This window comes from Humulus lupulus, chromosome X (assembly GCF_963169125.1).
Source record: "Humulus lupulus chromosome X, drHumLupu1.1, whole genome shotgun sequence".
NCBI classification, from domain to species: domain Eukaryota; kingdom Viridiplantae; phylum Streptophyta; class Magnoliopsida; order Rosales; family Cannabaceae; genus Humulus; species Humulus lupulus.
Genome location: NC_084802.1, coordinates 192213998 through 192238462, shown reverse-complemented (window position 1 = coordinate 192238462; position 24465 = coordinate 192213998).

Genomic DNA, 24465 nt, shown 5'->3' with positions numbered 1-24465 from the left:
TCATTGCAACACTCTTTGCACTGGGATACCAATCAGGTTCCCCATCACTCTTCTTCTCAGCGAGAACATATCGAGGGCTCTCGTCGTCATGCTACTCATCCTCAGGAGCATTCTATTCACAGGTTCCGACCTAAGGTGGTTCGCTCTCCTTCCAAGAGTAAGATAGTCTCGCCAGCTGCGCAGCAGAAAAAGAGAAGACAAAAGGAGTTCCATTCATCAGATTCTAGGGCCACCTTGGCTAGTGAGATCATATGGAAACCGGTTGAGAAGCCTAGCCTTGCTGATTATGAGGTTGTGTGGTTCAAGGGGGCTGCCTCTGATATGACTGGAGAGAAGGTAAAGAACTTAAGGAAGAACTTTGACATCTCTGGCGTGTCCATTACTATCCCTGGTCCAGATGACAGAGTTGAGGACCCCCCTTTGGGTATGTGCGCTTGGACATGTTTTTCCATCAACTCTGGTGTGATACTTCCTTTTCATCCATACTTCCGTAGCGTTGTGGACTATTTTGGTATTAGTCCTTCTCAACTTGCTCCTAATACGATCTTGGTCTTATCTGTGTTGTACATTATTTATCACCGCAGAAAATGGGCTGCCCCCGTGCCTCACGAGATCCACTACTTATTTGACCTGAAGACAAATCCTTCCCAGCGCAACTTGGGGTATTTCCACTTCCACCATTATATGAGTGAGGGTACCAACTCCTTCTTAGAAGAGATCTCTAGAAATAGCAAGGCGTTTAGATATGCTGGCAACTATTTCTTCACTAAGGATGCAGAGGCAAATTACTCCAAGTTTAATCATGTTGGGCCTTTTATAGACCACTCCCAACCCAGGCTATGATGATTAGGGCCAAGGCATTGATTTCCATGACCCCTAAGGAGAAAAATGTCAAGACCCTCGTTACTTCAGAGAACCTTCGAAAGATCGGGCTGTTTCCTTCTACTATAGCCAATGTTCCGGATGAAAATGGTCCCGAGCCTGTGAACGTCATAAACTCCCTAGGATCCATTCATGTCGAGGAGGTACCCTCTTTACCTGTGCTAGCTGGACAGAAGGGTGATGAGGTGGGTGCATCTGTCGCGTACTCATCGCTTGCTTCGGACGACTTTGATGAGACTATGTTCGAGCCCGAATCTCATTAAGAAGGTTCAACACTTTATCACTTTTATTTTATGATTCATCTGTGCTTAATATCCTTCTAACATTTGTTCTTCTTTTGCAGGCTCATACATGTTTGGTTTTGTTCATACCCAGCAGAGGTCGACTCCCACCGAGGCTAGTCCTTCTATTCGAGTGGCAAAAAGGGCCAGGGTTGAGGTTGAGTCAGTAATGGAGGTTCCTCTCGAGGTGTCTCCTCCGACTCCTTTGGCGTCTAGTCCGATTCTTTTGGCATCTAGTCTTGTCGCAGAGGTAGAGCCATCTCTGTCTCCACCAATTCCTCCCATTTTCACTGATGCCGGTGCTTCCTGTTCTACGCTTGCTCCCTTATCTAAGCACACTAGTCTGCTATACGGAACTTAGGTGCCCTCATGGACTGAGCATCTCATCTAGAGTAGATGACAACAACTTTTAATGGGATTAAGAATGAGGACTTGAGCACCATTCTACCGAAGTCACTCTTAGACATTCAGAGTGTGAGTCCTTTACAATTATCTTCTTGTCTCGTTAGCTTGTGTGCTAACGTTTATCTAACACTTATATGTTATTTCCAGGCACTGATGCTGGTCTCTCATGTGTGTGATAGGTCCGTGGAGTATACTTCTACGCTCTCCAACCTTCGTTCTGAGCTTGAAGCTGTCCGCCAAGAGGTGCTGGACCTTAGGCGCGTTCTCGGCTCTAGGGATGTTGACATTGCTTCGAAGGATGAAGAGATTAACACCCTCTACAGTACCGTGGAGCTCAAACAACAAGAAGTGACCGAGTTGACTCTTAGGATAATCCAGATGGAGATGAAACTTGCCGATTAGCTCCAACAGTTTGAAGCTGAGAAAGAGAAGTTGATTGCTGACATGGACCAATTGCGGAAGGATGCTCTTGTCGAGAAGGAGCAAGAGGTCAAAGCTGCCCGGGACAAGGCTCAAGAGGAGTATTCAGAGACAACTTTCTCTTGCTTCTACTTGATTAGGAAGTCCAACAAAGATCTGAACTTTTCCTTCCTGAGAAGATGCGAGCGAAGGATCTTAGGAAGTGTCTGGCTTGTGCGGCTACCGAGGCTCAGGGTGATCTTTCAAATGATATTCCTTGCCCTAGTTAGTCTTCTTTTGGTCTTTTACTCTGTCTTTCCTTTCATGCCATTGGTGGGGCACCTTGTACTTGACAATTCTTACATATGACATTTTATGCCTTTATGCTTTTTTGTTATGAGTACTCAGTGTATTAATTGAAAATTTGTATTTCCAATGCTTACTATGTATATCAACTCACAACCCTCATTGGTTCAAGTATCAGTATACTCTGAGCACATGTATTTCACGTGCCATACTAACCTTACTCTTTTATGTTTTTCATGCTAACAACCATGGTAATGTGAGTAGTATGATACTTCACCAAGTACCATGAACAAAACAGGTTAGGTCGACCGCCCCATGGGTGATAGGTCTACCGCCAATGCCTTTTTTGTTTTTTTTTTTGCACTTTCGGAACATATGTTGAACAAATGTCCTTGTACTTTATGCATGCTTTATGTTTTTGAAGTAATGTGGTGCCTGCATAATAGTTTCTTATTCCCAGTTTTTGTTTCTTAATATTTGAGTTGTTTAAAATATGGTTTGAGTTGCTCCTTTTTGGGCAAGTGTTTTTTCTCATTAGTTTTTGTTTTAGTGTGTTTTTGTCTCATCCCATTACACTCAGTTTAGCTCTTTTTTCTCTGTCCTGGACTGGTTACATTTGTTGAGTTCATGCAAACAAATTTCAAATTTCACAGCTGCAACTATTCTGTGAAAAAGTGATTGTTTGTTAATCAAAATATCCATATTTTGGTGCACGTATATAAGTGAACCTTGCATCATTATTTATGTACACGAATTTAGAGAGCACTAAGAGAAAAAGAAGAGAGAAAGAGAGAAAGAGAGAGTTCAGTGAGTTATAGAGGTTGGAGTTCTTGCGAGAAGCTTGTTCAAAGAAAGCTCAAACTGAGAACTTTTCTCTTTGTACTGAAGCCTTGTAATTATTCTAGATTGATCATAGTGAAAACTCACGTAGGCCAATTCCACTGAACCATGTATATTCTGGTGTTCTTTTGACTACTGTTTCTATCATTCATTAAAGTTTGTGATTTGTTTCTGTTTCTGGCATTATTTCTTGTTTGTGTTTGTTCTTTTTTCTGGTTCGTTTTGTTGGTGTTCTTGGCAGGTTATTAAAGGGTTCAATCACTTTCAATATCATCCTCTTATACTAGGTACACTGACTATGATTTCAAGCTAGATTTCTCGAACATAGACATCTTAAAAAACCATGGTGAAAACAAAAAAGAGTTGGGATTTCAGAAACTCAGATACTGAGGGAGACACCATCAGTTGCTGGAATCATTAACCCAGTTGTAATCGTCACTAGTATGCCATTTGCCACAATGACAGATCATAAGGTTTGATATCCTATTTTCCTCCAAAGTCTTTTGGTACTTGCATATAATGCGTGTCATCAGAAGTTGAGTTCTTGTTTATTTTTGCTTTAAAAGCTGCAGTTGGAACTTTAATCGGTTTAGGCAATAAAAATAGATCATTTTGATTTCTTGATAAACACAACACCATGCTATATCTACTTTCCTTTCTGAATGGCTGGACTTAAGATGATGCTTGCATTCATGCAGGCATTGTTGGATGATATTTTATATTGGAGAAGATGTTTTCAACAGCATGACATGCTTAAATTTTAATTTTTCTTGAGTTATGCTGATAAAGAGTGAATTTATAATAATTTAGGATCAAAATATTGTATTCTTCTGTGATTATATAGTAGTTTATAGTAGTTCACGAGGTCAATTGATTTATTGTTATGCACTCTACAATCAAATTCTTTATTTCACAATCTCTTGTATAGATTATGGCAAACTTTGACTCATGAAGGGTGATTTTGGTGCCTTCAATTTGTACAGTAGCATGTTAATGATTTTTGTTTTCAGTATTTATCACTATTATCTCTTTTTTATTGTTGCTAGGTCCCAAAAGCTAATCTCAACAATTTTATTACTGTTATGATTGGATTAGTATGGTACATATATAAATTTTGTTTAACTTCTCTATCGTTTCCTTCCTCTCTTTCTCTCTCACAGATATACATGAACACATGATTTCATACTAAAAAAAGAACCAATGTCTTATAATTTAGTGTTTGGTTTCTTTGTTTGATTTGGTGTAGTTGTGAATTCATTATTTTGTATGTGGTGTCCTCTCTTGGAAATAATTTCCATAGCATTTTTCTTGAAGTAATTTGTGATGCTAGATAATAACAATAAAATATTTCTTTGTTTATTTTGCAGATGTGACAAGCGAAATAGAAATTGATACTTAATTTTGAAGGCTTTGTGTTGGGCAACTGTAGAATATTTAAGAATACTTGAATACTTAAAAGAACATTTTGTTGTTGATGATAGTGTTGAATGTTTTAAACTAATTTGTGGATTGTTAATACAATGTTGAATGTTTTAAACTAATTTGTGGATTGTTAATACAATGTTGAATGTTTTTACTTTTTGTTATTTGAAAATCAAGTTCATTTGATGATGTTAGTATATATTAGAAAGCTAATTTTAATTATATAAATAAAAAATGAAAATATAATAGAATAAATTAGTGTTATATAAATGAATATGTAATGAGAATTTAAACTTATCTAAATATTAAAATAATACGAAAAATGTGTTATAATATTTATTACAATAACACTTTTTATAAGTAAAGAATTTTGTTATGCAAACTTCATTATATAACACAAAAAATGTGTTATACTAAAGTGTAGTATAACACAAAAAATGTGTTATACTAACGTATAGTATAACACAAATTTATAAGTATTGAAATGTGTTATATAATCGACCATAAATAATATAATTAAACACTTATCTATTTATTAAAATAACACAGAAAGTGTGTTATCGTTGACAGTATAATAACATATCTGTATAACAATGATAAAGTGTTATGTAAAGTACCTTGTCCTACGATAACATAGTCGGTCTTAACACGTCAAAAAGTGTTATGGTATGTTTTGATAACACATTTTTGGTCTTATTAAAAGCATTTTTTCTTATAGTGTTTTATTGTGTTATAAGTTATAATCTCAACAATAAAAAATCTTTATTCCCCAAACCATAAAGTTTTATATTCCTAAAATTGACTATACCTAGGGTTCTTGTTTTTCAAAACCCTAACCCAAACACCATGGAAGAAAGCTCATCAATCTCAGCCCTTAAGTTCATATCTTAAAATCTAGTAAGGCTCGATCACTTTGATGGCTCTAACTTTGTTCATTGGCAAGACAAGATCAAGTTTCTCCTCACAACTTTGAATGTATACTACATCTTGGACAAGGATCTGAAGGAAATAGGTCCACTCAAGGACAATGATTCTCAAGAAGTCATCAAGGAGAGGAAGAAGTGCGAAGAATATGAACTCATGTGCGTGGCCACATCCTCAACGCTCATTTGGATCGTCTCTATGATCTCTACACCAACACTACCCCGGCAACGAAATTTGGGAGGCAATTGAGAAGAAATACAAAGCTGAAGAAGAAGGTACTAAGAAATTCCTTATAACTCAATAAATGGAATTTTAAATTTTTTCATGAAAAACCCTTACTTCCTCAAGTTCATGAGTTGTAAATAATTGGGAACAAGTTATCTACACTAAAGGTAACCTTGCCGGAGTCCTAAAGAATGAGGAGATATCTTTGGAGGAAATCATAAAGCATCTAAGGATTGAAGAAGAGTCTCACTTTAGAGACAAGTGTATGGAGGAGTTCAATGGACGGACATCTAGGGCTAATTCCATAGAGAAACTCTCTTAATCAAAAGGGAAAACTCACAAAAAGCCCCAATGAAAGAAGGAAAACCACCTAGCCCCAAGGAAGAATGAAGGGCAATTCAAGGGCACCAAAGGCCTTTGTTTTTTTTTTTTTTTTGTGTGTGGAAAGAGTGGTGACTTGGCTAGGGAATGCAAATTTAAAAAATCTACCAATATTGGATCCAAGGTCAACACAACCAAAGAGGAGTTGGTTGCAACCTTGAGTGAGGTGAATGCCATCCAAGGCAAAGTGCAAGGATGGTGGTATGACACTTGTGCCACCATTCATGTAACTTATGCTAGAGGAATCTTCAAAACCTTTGAAGAGACCAAAGATTCCCATGAAATCCAAATGAGGAATGAGCATAGATCCAAAGTGATAGGCAAAGGCAATGTGGATCTCTTCTTCACATCTTAAAATAAAGTTCTTCTTACAAATATTTTGTATGTCCCAAATATGAGTAGAAATCTTGTAAGAGGAAACTCTTTAAGCAAACAGGGCATCAAAGCAGTGTTTGAGTCTGGTAATCTCATTTTGTCCAAGGAAAACTACTTTGTGGGAAATGGGTATGTTTGTGATGGTATGAGTAAGTTGTGTACTGAGGACTCTAAAATTGACAATAATATTGCTAACTCTTCATGCTATATGCTTGACTTAAATTCTATTACTTTTTGGCATAATAGACATGTTTATATAGGTTATAACACAATTAAAAGAGTTATTAGATGTGATTTAATCGTATGTGATAATGTTGAGCATGATAAATGTGAATTATGTGTTAAATCTAAAATGGTTAAGAAACCTTATCCTAGTGTTGAAAGAGAAACTAAGTTATTAGATTTGATTCATATTGACTTATGTGAATTAAATGGAATGGTAACTAGAGGTGGACATAGATACTTTATTACCTTTATTTATGATTGTTCTAGGTTCACATTGTTGGTAACTGGTTTGCCATGTGCGCAGCGAAAAGCATGGGGTGTTGGGCCCAGAGATTTCAAATTTTTTTATTTAAACAAGCTTAATTGGATCCAAAAAAACCAACTTAATTAGATCCATTAACATGCAAAACATTAATCATAGAGAAATAAAAAGATGAGAATTTCCCAGTTGAAGAACTATCAAGAATCCTTTCTATCTTTTGTATCTTCAACGTGTTGGGGTTTTACGCTCTAATTAAAACTCAATTTCTTTGTAATCTAATTTTATTATCAATAAAAGAATAGAAATAATTTTTGACTTGGTCAATCACTTTGCTCACATGTTTTATTTTCATGATTATTTGTTTAATATAAACTTCTATTAAATCCCGATCATATAAAAAATCATATTTATAGTGACATATTCACAGTGGAATATAAATATAATTATATGTTAAAAAATAAGTTAGTCCTAAGATTAGTCAGTGCACAAGATTTACACCGACTTGCCAATCTACGATATGGTCTACTTACACATTGTAGTGTTATGTTCTTTCCAAAACATTAACAAAGTAGATAAGATCGGATGTATTTGTTACATCGGATTGGACCGATATTGACTTTAGGTTGATAAGTAAATGTACCATTATTATCTAATATATTCATATCATAAAGTTGACCATTGGTCAATTCAATCTCAATTCTAAGTGGTTAGTATTCTAACTGATTGTATTATTGAAGTCCTTTGATTTGTTCGTTACCAGTTTACCCTACAGACTAGCCCATACTTACATCTTGGGGACTTGGTAGTATAATTGAGTGGGAGTGTTAATCATAGATATGAACATCTATAACTTCTAGCAAGAAGTGAAATGATGATCACCTTATAGCTTGGTTCAAAGTGTTAAATGATTGAGTACTCATTTCTGTGATTAAAGTTCACGGAAATATCTTTTACTTGTGGTATTTAAGGATAAAATACAATGAGGAGTAAAACGATAATTTGTACCCGACTTAGTTGTAGATCATCTATAGAGAGTTGAATGACAAATTATGGTTGTAACAATGGATAACGTATTTACTTTAAGTGCAAATCGTTCTATGAGTTCAAGAGTGCAATTCCAAATCTTTAGTGGAGTCACAAGGAATTAATAAGGTAGTGAAATTATTCGATAATAATTTTACGGTAACTTATTGGAGCTTGAAATCATGGTTCCATGGTCCCTACAATGCCTTTGATTAAATCATCTAGATAATCTCGATTAATTAGTTTAATTATCAATTAGAATTGTCAAGATTGTTTTGTGTCAATTTTGGACAATTTTAATAATATGAGGAATTTAGAGAAGAAAAGAGAAATTTGGGTAAATTTATTAATTATGACAAATTGGTGTTAAATTGATAAATAATATTAAATCAAGATTCAAATTATAATTAGTTAATTTGAATAAATAATTTAATTAATTATATATTATAACTCTTTAATTAATTAATAATGGTTTTGTTTTATTTTATAATTATAGAAAATAATAGTATTTGAATTTAAAGATTTTTATGCTTTGAATTTAAAAATGGAAAAATCCTAAGGCTTGGAAAAATATCTAATATTCAGCTATATAAGGATTTTTAAGCTATTATTTTAATTATTTAATTTAATTAAATTAACCTTAAAGTGTTGATATAAATAGGTACTTATGTCTAGGGTTTGGAATCTGAAAGTAGTGTTTTGAAAAAGCAAAAACATAGATTCAAGAGACCTATTGTAGTCGCTCATATTCTCTCTTCTTCTCTATAATTTTCCTGTCTCATGTGTTGAGAATTGCCCACCCTAGTCTAGGTGATCAAAGGTAATTGTGGAAGACTGTGTAGCTTGAAGATCTAGTTCACTCTCTTGTCATTACTCTGCGACAGAAAGGAACAAGGGTTAGAGAGAGTGAATGAAGGAGTCTTAATATCCGTTGCGTAAAAGTAAGATTCTTAAACTCTGTTATTTGATTTACCTTATGAAATTCATTAGAAACATGTTTCTAGGTTGTTTTGTATGTTAATTTGTTTAATATATGAAGCATACATGAAAATATTTATGATCTTGTAAAATATATTCCCAACAACTGGCCTCAGAGCCTTAGTAATCAATATTTTCATGCATGAATATGTTTAATGAATTTTGAGATATGTTTATCATAATTGATTGGATTTGGTTTATTTTAGGATTAAAAAATTGCACAAAATTAAAAAAAAATTGGATTGATTGGGCAGTTTGTGTGCTGGGCACAGTAAAAAGTCGCTGGGGCTGTACGGCGGCCCCGTGCAGAGCCCGCGACAGGCTTTTTCACAAAAAAAAAAAATTGCAAAAAATATCTTAATTTTAAATTATTATCTTTTTATTAATTTATTTTGTTAAATTAATTCAAATTATCAAAATATCTTTTTTTATAACCATGTTGATAAAATTGATTGTTTTTATTCAAAAATTAGATATTGATTTTTAAAGTTATGGTAAATATCTAAGATATTTTGGTTGATTTTGAAAATATATATTTTTTAAAAAGGAATAAGATATTAGACCATTAAAAACTACTATGACATAACTACTATTTTGAAATACATCATCTGTAATAACGTAACTTTATTTAAAACCCAAAATAGTATATGAAATACAAAATAATGTATGGGATCCCATTGTTATAAAACATAAAACATAACTTTGAATTAATTGTTTAAATACTAAGTGTGGAAATACAAAAGAAATATAATTCAAAAGACTTAAAAATAACGTCATCCTCGATCGTCACGTAGTCCATTCAATCCATTTATCCTCAACACACATGCCAAGCTGCCACAAATCTTTACCGCCTTCCATAATTATTTTCCTGCATCAAGATAAAAATAAAGGAATGAGCCTAATGCCCAGCAAAGAAAATCTACTAACAAAATATATCATAAATCATAGACATAAGACTATATCATAAATATATACTATAAAATATATGACTATAAAAACATATATCATATAGGACTACAATATTAATGACCATTAACTCATTAACATGACATGTGATAAAACCATCTAGGTCATCTGTCTACTAATCGAGGTAGGTTAGATCACACTATAGTATATGATAACCCATCTAGGTCCTCTGTCTACTAATCGAGGTAGGGTAAATCATAATTCTAAACCATGAAGATGATAAAAACTCTTGGGGCTTGCTATCTAAGCAAGTCATATGCCCAAGGACTACAACATATTTATACATATACATATCATAGCATAAAACATATCATAACATAAACATATAAACACATATAATCTAACCTATTTTCCTTACCAAAAACCAGGATATGGAGACAAGAATGGGATTTGGAACACTCCTAAAACCAACAATAAAACCATGAGTTTCTAAAGAAAGGAGATGAAAAAGAGAACTAAACCATCAAAGAAGAAACTTACCGAAAACCTTAAGTTTTAAGAAACTTAAGCACCTAACCAAGAATTATAAACAAGAGTTAAGATCTGAAAGAAAATAAAAGAAAACTAAAGAACTATGAAAAACTGAACTTAAGGATAAGAATACCTTGAATGATCTTATGACTTAATCTAAACCTCGATACCGAAATAACACTATATCTCACTTCCCAAGTGTTTAGAAAAACTTAGATTGGAAAAGCTTTTATCCCAAAACTCAAGTGTTTCTCTCTCTATAGTAATCTTAGTAGCTTGGAGGCTCTGAACAAGTGCTTGAAGAATGAAGAAAATGGCTGAGTACTAGGTCCTATTTATAGAGTTCAAGGAGTGAAACTAACCCATTTTAATTTGAATAAATAAATGAATATAAAATGAAAAAGATTTGAATTTTTATTCAATAGACGCCCATAACTCGGTCAAAATCGTTCAAGGGCAGGTCCTAGTGGTTAAGGCTATTTTTAAATTTTAAAAAATAAACTTTCAAAAAATTGTGAGTTGGAGCCGATATATTGCTCCCCATAGGCGATATATCGCCTCCCCCATATTCCCGAGCTTCGTTCGTTCGTTCGTGCAAAGTCGACGTGTTTTTCGTATCTTCCGTAGGCGATATATCGGCATACGTTGATATATCAAACACGTATTTGCACTTTTTCAGCCTATTTTGAATTGATTAAACAGCTTTGACTGAGTCAAAACGTGATCCTAACAGCTGTTGGAAGGTTCTAGAGCTATCTTTCTTTTATTTAAACTATTCATAAAAATATTTAAATCCTTAATAAACATGATTATCACAAGTGTCACATTCTTAATAATTTTATCTAAACCTTAGGTTATAATAATTAATATTTCTAGGACCAGCAATATTAATTAAACCTTATGTTATAATTAATATTTCTAAACTATAGGTTAAACTTATAAAATCCATAACTGTTACTGTGAGTTTCCAACTAAGTCCCGACTTGAATCAAAATCCACGGAAACTAACATGCTACAAACTAATACTAACTACTACTACTATCTAGCTAAGTAAAAATTCTGGGACACTACAGTTATATCTTAACTGCTATCTACAGGAGTATCTTGATTAATACATATTTTCATGTGATTTTATTTGTGATTATGAAGCTTTTGTATCAAGACACCCTCTTGTTGATGTCATTTGTGGAGCTACTAAGTCATGGCAACTTCAGTGTTAGTAAATAACAATAATAAAAGCCTTTTCTTGTCCTCCTTTTGTCAAGACCCAGGAGAAGTTGTAAGTTGTAATAATCTTTTTTTTTTGTCTAATCTGAAATAAAAAGATTTATTTGAGGTACTTCAAATTGAAGCTTTTTAATAATAAATGACATTTGTCTTGGCAGTGATTGATTTGATGATCTTTCTTCAAATTCTGTTGATGCCCTGTTGAAGGTATAAAACAACTAGCATATATAGCTTAGTTATTTATATATATATATATATATATATATATATAAATATATATATATATATATATCTTTGGATTTCCTTTCCATGAATGATCTGAAACAAGCTTTTGTGATATATATAGACTTTAAAATAATATGTACAAGATGTTATTCAAGCTTTTTCAATACCGTGTCCTTGGCTGCATTTTTGTAGATTTTAGTTTCTCAAATGCTTTTTAAATACCACTCAATATTTTTGTTTTCCATTGACAAATTTACATGGTTTGTATCACTACTACTATCAAGATATAACTTGAAAGTAAAGTTTGCTAATATTTAGAATATTGGATTTTTTTTTTGCAGTCACTACAACATTTTAGTCCATGAGAATATTGGAAGAGAATTATATCCTTTATTCTCTTTACTGAACACATACTTGTAATTTCTGGCATAATATGTCTATGAGAATCCTAACCTAATTATTGTCCTACTTTATTTTTCTACTATCAAATTGACGTGCTTGGTAGATCAAGAATCAAATTGACTAGCGCTTACGCAATCTCAAGTGCCAATTATTTGTTTGAATTCTCCCCTTGTCATTGTATATATAGTCCAAATCCAATAAATCTATAAATTGGACTTAGCACTGTTGTTAAGAATAATGAGTTACTTAATAGCTAATTATCAGATTATTAGTAAATGTAATACAGTTAGTTATATACGAATTGTATTAGTCTTTCTCTGTTTTGGTGGTCTCCCTAAAACCAGTAATAGGGCCACCTGTCACATTATTATTAGTGGTTGTATTATTGTTGCAGAGTATATAAATGAATTGTTTCCCCTCAGCCGCATTGTGCTGAGTATTCACCACTACCAAACTTTTGGTACAATTGTAAAGTTTTTCTTGGTATCAGAGCAGAGGTTCACGCTCTGCACTATGTCTTCACACTCTCAGACACCTCAGGCCACCACCACAGCTGCAACAGGTGCTGCAAGCTCACCAGCTCCGACCCCACAAAATTACACTCAGCCCTTCAATACACTCAATCAACCCTTTCCTCTGAAGCTTGACCGAAAGAACTATGTTCTTTGGAAAACCATGGTGTCAACCGTGATTCGTGGTCATCGCCTGGATGGTTTCGTGAACGGAACCCGACCGTGCCCTCCGGAGTATGTACCAGCGCCAACATCTGAAGAAGGTGAACCAGGTTTTGGAGTAACAATAAACCCAGAGTTTGAACACTGGATCGTGGGTGACCAACTGTTGATGGGGTGGTTGTATAGCTCCATGAGTGAAGGTATTGCCACGGAAGTAATGGGATGTGAATCGGCAGCTGCTCTGTGGAAAGCCTTGGAAAATTTGTATGGAGCTCACTCAAAGTCAAAAATGGACGAAACTCGAACACTGATTCAGACAACCAGGAAAGGGTCGACATCGATGGAGGAGTACCTAAAGCAGAAGAAAAGCTGGTCAGATTCGTTAGCCTTAGCAGGAGAGCCTTACCCAGAAAGCCAACTCATCGCCAATGTGACCTCAGGACTGGACATTGAATATTTGCCTATCGTGGTACAAATTGAAGCCCGTACCTCGACCACCTGGCAAGAACTTCAAGGCATTCTACTGGCCTTCGACAACAAGATGGAGCGACTCCAAAATCTGAGTATCAACAAGTCGGGAAACTTATCTGGGTCACCAAATGTGAATCTAGCAAACAGATCCAACAGTAGCGGTCGTGGACGTGGAAGCAATTACAATTTCAGTCAAAATACCCAAGGAAGTAACCGTGGAAGCTATACTAGAGGTGGTGGACGAAGTCGTGGAGGCAGATTCTCTGGACCCAAACCAACGTGTCAGGTTTGTGGTCGTTATGGCCATTCAGCCGCCATTTGCTACAACAGATACGACGAGTCGTATATGGGTTCAGATCCAAAAACTGGAAACTCTGTGAATTCGAAACAAAACCAGCAAGTAGCCGCCTACATTGCGTCGCCTGAGATCGTTGACAGTGAGGCATGGTTTGTGGATAGTGGAGCCAGCAATCACGTAACAGCAGATGAAAACAAAATGATGCAGAACACATGACTATGGTGGTAAGGAAAAACTGGTTGTAGGTGATGGTATCAGCTTAACATTTCTCATATTGGTTTTGGCAAATTAAATACTGATAATGTGTCTAGATCTCTACTGCTGAATGACATATTACTGGTTCCAAAAATTGCAAAAAATCTGATCAGTGTATCAAGCTTAACCTCAGATAATGATACATTTGTGGAATTTCATTCTGGCTGTTGTTTTGTGAAGGACAAGGTCACAAAGAAGGTGCTGCTGGAAGGAGTGCTTAAAGATGGTTTATATCATCTCAAATCTTCGAGCAACAAATCTGGTTGTGGTCAGAAACTTTTTCATTTCTTTTTTGGTGTCTCAAACATGTCAAAATCAAGTGTTGATCATTCAACTAATTCTCAAATTTCCAAGAAAGATGTTTGGCATAGGCGTCTTGGCCATCCGTCATCTAGGGTCCTTAAATGTATTTGTGATTCAAACAATGTAAAAATTCCCAGAAATGAAGTTGAAAATTTTTGTGAAGCTTGTCAGTTTGGGAAGTCTCATGCATTGCCATTTAAATTATCTACCTATAGAGCTTCTAAAGTTCTTGAGTTGATCCATACTGACCTGTGGGGACCTGCCCCAATTGCATCTAATACAAACTTCAAATTCTACATACATTTCATTGATGATTTCAGTAGATATACATGGTTCTATCCATTGAAATTTAAATCTGATGCACTAAGAGCATTCACTGATTTTAAAGCCTTTGTTGAAAACCAGTTTGAGACCAAAATCAAAAGCATTAAGTGCGATTGGGGGGGTGAATACCAGGTGTTCGAAAATTTAGTTAAAACCAGTGGCATTCATTTTCAACATTCCTGTCCACACACTTCAGCCCAAATGGCAGGGCTGAAAGAAAACATAGACATATAGTAGAAATGGGTTTAACTCTCCTTACTCAAGCCAAAATGCCACTCAAATACTGGGTAGATGCTTTTCAAACCTCTGTCTATTTAATAAACAGACTTCCAACACCAATACTTAATGAGAAATTACCATTTGAGACACTCTATTACAGAAAACCAGATTACAAACGGCTAAAAACTTTCGGTGCAGCTTGCTATCCATGTATAAGACCCTATCAAAATCACAAATTTCAATTCCACTCACTAAAGTGTGTCAATCTGGGTTACAATGATTCCTATAGAGGTTACAAGTGCCTAAGTTCCACTGGCCGTGTGTACATATCCAGAAATGTCGTTTTTAATGAAAAAGAGTTTCCATTCCAAACTGGTTTTCTAAACAATTTTGCACCTGAAAAACAACTAGTCATTCAGAATGAGTCTTGGTCCCAGCTTCCAAATATCCATTTCAAATCCTTCAGCCAAGTTACACAAGAAAAAAGAGCTTCAGTACCATCTCAAGTATCTCCCACGACAACTCCAGCAGCAGCACCTTCTCAAACTGAGGTTAGTGATCCAAACTCAACAAGTTCAGCTTTTGATTCTATTGACCACGGGCTCATTGTTCCTGAGATTACCAACAATGAAATATGCACTGAAGAAAACGTAGAAAATTGCCCAGAAAATGAAATGAACACTGGAACAACAACAGATACTGCCATGGAAAAAACATCAGTTAGCAAGGGCCCTTCACATCCAATGATTACAAGAGCAAGAGCTGGGATTTTCAAACCAAAAACATACCTTGGTGAGTCACGGTGGACACCAATTTTCGAGGAGCCAACTAGTATTCCAGAAGCCTTGAAGCAAAGTGGCTGGAAAAAGGCAATGAGTGATGAAATTCAAGCACTGAAGGAAAATAAAACTTATACATTGGTTCCCAGGCGTGAAGAGTACAACCTGGTTGGCTGTAAGTGGGTGCTAAAAATTAAAAGGAATGCTGATGGTTCATTTCAGAGGTATAAGGCGAGATTGGTAGCCAAAGGGTTCCACCAAAGAGCAGGATTGGATTATGGCGAAACTTTCAGTCCAGTAGTTAAAGCCTCCACAGTAAGAATTGTTCTGAGTATTGCTGTATCTAAAAACTGGATTGTTAGACAGTTAGACATTAATAACGCTTTTCTGAATGGATACTTAGAAGAAGATATATATATATGTGTCAATCCGAGGGATTTGAGGACCCAGAAAAACCAGATTATGTATGCAAGCTACATAAGTCTTTGTATGGACTTAAACAAGCTCCAAGAGCTTGGTTTGATAGGTTGAAGAACACATTATTAGACTGGAATTTCAGAAACTCCAAAGCCGATACCTCCCTATTTTTCTACATCAGCAACGACATCATCATTCTAGTATTAATTTACGTGGATGATATTATTGTCACAGGAAATAATACCCAAAAAATGAGTGAGTTTGTTCAAAAACTGAATGAATATTTCACTCTAAAAGACCTTGGGGAGCTGCATTTTTTCCTTGGGATTGAAGTATCAAGAGACAGAACAGGGCTCTATCTTACTCAGACAAAATACATTGAAGATTTACTGCAAAGACACGACTTACAACATTTGAAGTCTTGTCCAACACCTATAGCTACTAGAAAATCACTGTCTATTACAGATGGAATTGAAATGAAAAATCCTACAGTCTATAGAAGTCTCATTGGGGCACTGCAATACTTGTGCCACACACGGCCGGATATAAGCTACACTGTAAACTTTCTTAGCCAATTTCTTAAAGCACCAACAGACATGCATTGGAAGGCAGCGAAGAGGGTCTTAAGGTATTTAAAGGGAACTCACACACAGGGACTTCACATTTGCTGTAGTGAACGATTGAACATAGTGGGTTACTCTGATGCAGATTGGGCCAGCAATGTTGATGATAGAAAGTCAGTTGGAGGCTATTGTGTATATTTTGGTGACACGCTTGTATCCTGGTCATCAAAGAAACAGGCGACAGTCTCAAGATCCAGTACCAAATCGGAATACAGAGCTCTTGCTCATGTTAGTGCTGAAATAACGTGGATAGAGTCATTGCTCAGAGAAATTAAATTTCCTCTGTTGGAAAAACCAGTAGCTTGGTGCGACAACACTAGTGCTAGTGCTCTTGCATCGAATCCCGTTTATCACACTCGGACTAAGCACATCGAGCTGGACATTCACTTCATTCGTGACAAGGTTATGAACAAGGAATTGGAAGTTAGATATATTCCCTCAACAGACCAGATTGCTGACTGCATGACAAAAGGACTGTCTCATTCAAGATTCCAGTATTTAGTTTCCAAACTCGGTGTGAAAAGCTCACCCTCTCGTTTGAGGGGTGGTGTTAAGAATAATGAGTTACTTAATAGCTAATTATCAGATTATTAGTAAATGTAATACAGTTAGTTATATATGAATTGTATTAGTCTTTCTCTGTTTTGGTGGTCTCCCTAAAACCAGCAATAGGGCCACCTGTCACATTATTATTAGTGGTTGTATTATTGTTGCAGAGTATATAAATGAATTGTTTCCCCTCAGCCGCATTGTGCTGAGTATTCACCACTACCAAACTTTTGGTACAATTGTAAAGTTTGTCTACTGTTATATGCTCTTATTATATGCCCTTACCATTGTTATTTACATGAATTCTAGTTTTACTTCAGTCATTGGTTCATAAACCAGAAATTAATTCCACAAATCTATGTTGACCAGTAGTTTGGTTTAGAGAAAAGTTTGCATTTAATCAACTAGACTATGTTATTGCAAAAAAAAAAAAAAAAAAAATCAACATTAGGAATAGGATGATATAGACATGGTCATAATTTATTTGCTTTCTAACGAACCCTCAATACCTCAATATGGCTAATTTTCTTCAGTATGTCTTAGAGATAGCATAGAGCAAACATGGGATCAAAAACAACTTTTAGTGTTTTGCTTCCTTTTTTGTAAAACTCTTTCTTTTCATAAATATATTTATGCATATTTTTTAATAATGTGGAGTGTGAGGATAGACTTTAAAAGATCAAATTGTCTTGTGACATTTTAATATGTTCAGGCAATGGTGGGGTATGCTTCTCAAGAACTTAGTTGTAAGTCCTTAACATAGTTTATCTGGTAAGTGACATTTGCATTTGGTGAGCATAAGAGTCATTAACTGGATGGCATCCCCATTTTAACTAAATGTAATATATATATATATATATATATTTATATATAGTGTTAGTTTTAATTTTAAAACAGAGTGATATTCTGTAATGTATAGAATTTTATCCATCTGTAGCTTTCTTCACAAATAATGTTTTGTTGTACTATTTCAGTACTTCCTCAACTGCACTATTTGCATTTTAGAATCATGAAAGGTCACAATAGATAACTATAATTTCTAGAGAACTAGGCACTGGAAGATTACTTTCAATTTGAAAAAGGAATGCCAAGCTTCATTATGCAATTTAGAAGACACTACTATCTGGAAGAAACCCCCGAATGTTATGAATAAGCCAAAAGAATATTGTGTTGTCATTTTCAATCCTTTGTACGTATTTTAATTATAGCAGTTTGCAAATATTCTACATATTTGACAAATTTTCCTTTTTGTTGACATTTGATAATATTTGGGCAATTGTTATTTCTGTGTATCTTCTTCATAGAAGAAGATATGTATATATACACGATATATCAAAAAACGGAAACTAGAAATTAACTATGCCTTAAATAGCTATGCCTTAAATAGAATATATTGACAGCCATGCAAATCAATCCCATATCCCATACAAAGCAATCACGATAATTAAGCACTCCGTAATACCCCCCTCAAGTTGGAGCATGAAGATCCGAGATGCACAACTTGTGAAGTAGATAATCAAACTGTTTCTGCCCCAAGGCTTTGGTAAAGATATCTGCCAATTGTTCGGTAGTAGAGACATAGGAAGGAGAAATAAGACCCTCCTGAATTGCGTCACGAATGAAATGACAATCCACTTCAATATGATTCGTACGTTCATGATGAACTGAATTATGAGCAATATGAAGAGCAGACTGGCTATCACAAAACACAGGAATGGCTTTTGGATGATGCACCCCTAGACTCAACAACAAACCTTTTAACCACTTCAACTCACAAGTAATAGAGGCCATAGAATGATACTCAACTTCCGTGGAGGAGCGAGAAACGGTGGGTTGCTTCTTAGTTTTCCAGGAAATAGGAGATTGACCAAGAAAGACTATCCAACCAGTGAGAGATCGGCGAGTGAGAGGACATGCCGCCCAATCAGAATCACACCAACCTTGTAAAGACAAGTCACTATCTGAACGAAGTAAAATTCCCTGGCCTGGGGCACTTTTCAAATAACGAACAACTCGAATGGCTGCGTCCCAATGCTCCTGCTTTGGATGTTGCATAAATTGAGACAAAACATGAATAGAGTAAGATAAGTTTGGACGCGTGACATCCAAATAAATGAGACGACCCATCAATTGCCTATAGGATTCAGGCTCCACAAGCAAGTCTTCCTTAGCATGCGCAAGTCTATGATTTTGTTCGATTGGAAATCAGCTGGCTTGGCTCCCAGTAAGCTGACCTCAGATATAATATCAAGGGCATACTTGCGTTGACATAAGAACAAACCGTGAGGACTGCGAGCAACCTCAATACCCAAAAAATATTTCAATACGCCGAGATCCTTCATATGAAAACAATTACTGAGATAGGTCTTAAAGACATGCAATGCAGCAGAATCGTTACCAGAGATGATCAAATCATCAACATAAACAAGCACATTAATCTGCACAGCACCCCTAGTATAAGTGAAGAGAGAATAATCATAATAAGATTGGAGAAAACTATAGCTTTTCAAAGCTGAAACCAGCTTTGCAAACCAACAACGAGGAGCTTGCCTCAAACCATACAGAGATTTCTGAAGCCTACACACTGTGCCAGGATCAGAAGTTTCAAAACCAGGAGGAAGTTTCATATACACCTCCTCGTGAAGGTCACCGTGCAGAAAACCATTGTGAACATCCATTTGATGTAGTTCCCAATTTTTTGATGCAGCAATGGACAAGAAAGCTCGGACAGGTACCATTTTTGCTACTGGAGCAAAAGTTTCATTGTAATCAATTCATTCAATCTGATGATTGCCAAAGACAACTAACCGCGCCTTCAATCTCTCAATGGTACCATCAGAGTGGTACTTGATTTTGTAAACCCATTTACTGCCAAGAGCCTTCTTTCTAGGAGGAAGAGAAGCCATAGTCCATGTACCATTATCTTCCAAAGCCCGAATCTCCATTTGCATAGCACGACGCCAACTTGCATCTTTCACAGCCTCCTGGAAAGACTGTGGTTCCACCCCAGCAGTAACAGCTGAAAGAAAATTTCGGTGTTTCGCAGAAAATTTGTCACAATTTACATAATGTGCTATAGGAAAAGGCGTACCCGAGGGAGGAGAGAAAGCAGGTGAGGAGGGAGATGGACCTTTCTTAATCACTGTATGTGTCACAAAATCCTTCAATTTGGAGGAAGGAATTTTAGTTCTCATACCTCTACCCATAGTTGAAACATGAGAGTCAACAGAAGCAGAAGGAGAGTCGTGCAAATCATTATTAGACGGGATAGCCTCATCCACTGAGATAAAAGGCAACTGTGTTGGTGGTGGCGTAGATGAACTGGGCTCACTAGAAGCCTCAGTTATTTTTCCTGGTACCCCACCCTCATCGACAAAATGAAAATCTAGCAGAAAGGGTTCGACATCCAAAGTTTCAAGAGAGACGGACATAGGAGGTTCATCATCCAAATAGGGAAAAGTGTCTTCATAGAAACGAACATCCCTAGAGGCGAAAAAAATCTTGTTGTCCAAATCATATAACAACCAACCCTTTTTCCCAAAAGGATAACCAATAAAAACACACTTTCTACTGCGACTCGCAAACTTATCACCTTTGCTTTTTGATTATGAGCAAAGCACAAACAACCAAATACACGCAAGTCATCATACGAGGGTGGGGAACCAAACAAAATGTCATAGGGAGTTTTATTATGAAGCACACTAGAGGGGGTTCTATTTATAAGATGTGCCGCAGCTAAGACACACTCCCCCCAGAATAAAATTGGTAAATTCCTTTGAAAACGCAAAGCACGAGCAACATTTAAAATATGTTGATGTTTTCTCTCTACTCACCCATTTTGTTGAGGTGTGCCAACACAAGATGTGTGGAATAAAATGCCATTAGCCAAAAAATAGTCCTTCATACAATTAAATTCAGTACCATTATCACTCCGCACTATCTTGATGTTTTGTGAAAATTGGCGCTCAATTATAGAAATAAAGGACATAAAACATCTAAAAACTTCTGTTTTATCAACCAATAAATAGACCCATACAGCACGAGAAAAATCATCAACTAAAGTAAAAAAATAGTGTGCTCCACACGATGATGGAGTGTTATAAGGACCCCATAAATCACAATGTATTAATTCAAAAATTCTTGATGCTTTGTTGGTACTCAAAGAAAAAGACTCTCTAGACTGCTTAGCACGATGACAAACTTCACATGCTTTATTCAAATGTTCCTTACAACTACTAATGAAGGGAAGTGATTTTACGACTTTCTCAGAAGGATGTCCCAAACGCTTATGCCATAGATTTATCGAAGATGATCCCGAAACCAATGTTGCTTGAACGCTTGGCACCGGTTGAAGATAATAAAGTCCATCCCTTCTTTCACCCATTCCAATCAGCTCCCTCGAATGTAGGTCCTGTATAGCACACATATGAGACGAAAATTGGACAAAGCATTTCATATCATCATTGAGTTGCGAAACTGAAATTAAATTGCAATGTAATTTGGGAACATAAAGAACATTATTAAGATACATTTTGTTCGTTAGTTTCACATTGCCTTGCTTAGTGGCTAAAACACTTTGTCCATCTGGAAGGCCCACAGGACAAGCACTCACATCTTGTATATTAGTCAAAAAATAAATATTCCCCATGACATGATTAGAAGCACCAGTATCAATTATCCAAGATGTATTATCAAACTCACCATTCAATCGATTTATTGAAGTTTGAGAATTACCAAATGCCGCAACCAACGCTTGCCATTGCGCGACACTAAAACCAGGAGGGGTCTCATTTGTAGCGGAGGAAGGTGATGCATTGATTGGACCATCAGTGGTTGGTGCAACCGTAGCATGTGCGCGAGCCCCCCCTCGACCCCTACTAGCAGCAAGTGAAGAACGGGAAGCTGGAAACTTTCCAGTTGCGCTCTTAGTTTCTGATTTTGGCGGCGGGCCATACCGCTCCTCCCACCAATCTAGGTAACCAATAACCAAAAAGAAACTATCAACATCATGTCCAGAGCGTTGGCAGTGAGAACAAACCAAGCCCGACTTGTCTACCTTCTCAATACCACGACCACGTCCCCGACCATTTGTACGAACTGCGAACCCCACAATATCTTGTTTTTCATTCTTAGTACGAGTCATTCCACGCACCCTTTCATCTTGAACAACTTGTTGAAATGCACGATTAAGACTAGGCAAAGGATCTTGAGAAAGCAAAGTCGACCGAATCTGGCTGTAATATTCGGAGTTCAATCCCATCAAGAATTGATGAAGTTGTTCTTCCTCTCGCAGTTTCTCGTGAGCCTTGCCGAGATTACATGTGCACTGACCGCAATGACAACGTAAAATAGGCTCATAATTACTCAGTTCATCCTAAAGTACCTTCAACTTACTGTAATACGTCGCAACCGACATCGATTGGGACTGTTCGCAGCGAGCAATATCAGTTTTTAATTGTTGTATTCTTGGACCATTGACAACCGCAAACCGTTCAGTTAAATCATCCCATAACAGTTTGGCATTGTCGTAATTCGAAAGCATAGATCTTACCTCTGGATCAATGGTATTCATAAGCCATGAAACAAGCGTACACTGTATACAAACCCAATCCTCCTTCGTGCATGGTGGCTTCATTTCCGTGATCGTACCGTCGAGAAAGCCGTACTTGCGCCGAGAGGACAAAGCCACATGAATAGCATGTGCCCAATCATCAAAGTTATCAAGTCGGAGCCACACCGGAGTGATGAAGTCTCCCGGACGATCCTGCGGTCCTAAATAAAACGGCGAACTAGCATCAATCTTTGCCTCTGTTTGTGTAATCGGCAATGATGGTGTTCCATCTTTGGTGGTCATTATTGTGATATTTTAGGTGGTGGCTCTTGATACCATGATAATATTTGGGCAATTGTTATTTCTCTGTATCTTCTTCATAGAAGAAGATATGTATATATACACGATACATCAAAAAACGGAAACTAGAAACGGAAACTAAAAATTAACTATGCCTTAAATAGCTATGCCTTAAATAGAATATATTGACAGCCATGCAAATCAATCCCATATCCCATACAAAGCAATCACGATGATTAAGCACTCCGTAATAACATTTGATAACACACAAAGGTGGAGGATAGCATGACATAACATAGTGTTGATGATATAACATGGTGTTGATGAGATTTGATCTTCCACCATTTTTATTCGGATGGAGTGTGTTCTGTTACAAACAGAGAGCTGGACTCATTGACCTTACTGGCTGTCATTGTACGTGGTCTTTTAATTTGTCCCGTGTGTTCTAAAAGATAGAAAATCCCAGTTTGCATCTTTCTTGATTGATTGAATTTGTTTTCATTGTTTGATTGTGAATGGCTGTTGGAAGACTTTAATTAATATTGTTTTGTTATTTTAATTGTCTATAGTGGCCCCTATTGAATCATCAAATTCTTGTTCGGGAACATGAGGAAACTATATTTATCTTTCTTAAGAATAATACAACTTTTTTCATATCAACTATTACTTTTTTTTTTAAGATGTTGTGCTTGCAAGGGTTGCCACAGAGAAAAGGTTATCTCTTATCAAGGCATGGTAAAGTGAAAAGTTCAAGGTAGAGAACAAGTAAGAGTTTTCTCAACTTTTTAAATTTTTTTTTTTTTTTTACGATTAATGGCTAATGGTTATTTTGTTTTGACTTGTTCTGGTTCATCAACTTGGCTAATGGTATAGCCAGAAATTAAATATCTATGAGCTAAGTACTCAAGTCTCAGAGCATCTTATTAATTTAAGTATTACTAGTAAATAGTTGTTTAAATATGATTTCAATTTGGCTGGTGCCTTGTTACTTAAGGAAATTCTTTGATGATGTTGAGCAGAAGAAGTTATCTTTCATTGGAGCTTAGGAAAATAGTAAGAAAGCATATGTGGAAACTCAATTAAAGAAGATTGAGGTAAAAAAACAAGTCAATTTATTCAATCATGCATAAAGTACTTGTTAAGACTAGCATAGATTAAGAAAAACAATTATACTCTTGCTTGTATACTTATGTGATGATGTGAATCTGTCCAAGGAAAAGAAAGAACAGAGAAGTAGTGTTTATGGTTCTATTAAGGTCATACTTGTCTGTTTATGGCTATTCTATTTATTTACTTATAGAGAAAGAATAGAGAAAAACTATGCTTATGTGATCATGTATTGTAACGTCCTGGATAACCAAGACTGTTATACTGTGTGTTTAAAATAGTGCGAGACTTGCTAACCAAGTCATTTAAATAAAACTGTGAATCTAAAGACATAAACAGGTTAGGTTTAAAATATTTTGGTTATAAACGAATAATT